The sequence below is a fragment of the Sinocyclocheilus rhinocerous genome, unplaced genomic scaffold (genome assembly GCF_001515625.1).
Source record: "Sinocyclocheilus rhinocerous isolate Xijiao unplaced genomic scaffold, SAMN03320098_v1.1 scaffold38883, whole genome shotgun sequence".
NCBI classification, from domain to species: Eukaryota; Metazoa; Chordata; class Actinopteri; order Cypriniformes; family Cyprinidae; genus Sinocyclocheilus; species Sinocyclocheilus rhinocerous.
The window spans coordinates 1-1,256 of record NW_015630493.1 but is presented as its reverse complement, the minus strand read 5'-3'; the positions used below and the strand labels follow the sequence as shown (position 1 = coordinate 1,256).

The following is a 1,256-nucleotide window of genomic DNA, read 5'->3' as shown; positions in this document are numbered from 1 at the left end:
GTGTTTTTTTTTTTTTTTTAGAAGACGTATCTCTGATGTTTCCAACAAATGTGATCCCGGGGTTAGCCAAGTGCTCAGTTTCAGTCTTTGGTAAAGCTTTTCCTTAAGGATAAATGGATGTGGCGACTTTCAGCAAAATAACTGTTTCTGATGACTTTCTGGTTTGACCCTGGTTTCTTCCTCTTAGGGGACATAATGGGTCGTGCGCTAAAGAATCTTGATAACTTGTTACAGATGCCATCTGGCTGTGGAGAACAAAATGATCTCATTCTTGCTCCCAATATTTACATCCTACAGTACCTGGAAGTCACTGGGCAGCTCACCCCAACCATCCGACAGACTGCCATTGGTTACCTTCAGAGCGGTACAGATTGCCAAATCCTACAAGTCAAGTGCATGTGGTATAATGTGAATACTGACTTTTTTTTTTTTTTTTTGGGGGGGGGGCTTTAACAGGATACCAAGGACAACTGAACTACAGGCACAGTGATGGTTCATACAGCACGTTTGGTTACGATGCATCCAATACATGGTGCGTTTTCATGCTGTTCTTGTATTGTGCGTCATTGAATTGGGTTGTAATGAGACTTTTCATGGCCAGGTTGACCACCTTCGTCATGAGGTCTTTTGGCCTAGCAAGGCGTTTCATCTTCATTGAGCCCAGTGTCCTCCAGAGCGCAAAGGATTGGCTGATCAGCAAGCAGGGTTCAGATGGCTGTTTATGCAGCAGGGAACTCTGTACCACAATGCCATGAAGGTGTGCGTCATGTTTCTTTAAATGTGCCGTAACCTGTCGTAGACTGACCTTAATCGTTATGCTGCTCCATTTTAGGGTGGTGTTGGTGATAACGTGACCATGACTGGCTACGTTGTTGCGTCGCTGCTAGAACTAGGTGTTCTTGTCACGGTAAAAACATGCCTACCAGTAGTTAGAGCTCCTTGAAGAGGACTTTCCGGTTATATAGTCTGACATTTGCTTTGCTTTCAGGATCCCATCATCACCAAAGCTCTGTCTTGCTTGAGGCCTGTTGTTGGGAACCTTGGAAACACTTATGCCACGGCTCTGCTCGCCTACACCTTCAGTCTGGCTGGAGAGACCAGCTCTCGAGCACAGCTTTTAAATGCCTTGGACAATGTTGCCATTTCTGAAGGTGAGAGTCACTAGTCTTCTGTTTGAGGTGTTCAGGTTCTTTGGCATCAACTTTCTCTCGGTCTTGTCTTAAGGCACTAAGCTCCACTGGTCTCAGACTACATCT

The 1,256-nt window shown here is 45.3% G+C and overlaps 1 pseudogene; it reads left to right on the top strand.

The window, feature by feature from the left end:
• LOC107740402 (alpha-2-macroglobulin-like) overlaps positions 1 to 1,253 on the top strand; it is a 1,912-nt pseudogene extending 659 nt beyond the window's left edge.
• Positions 1,254 to 1,256: the final 3 nt, after the last annotated feature.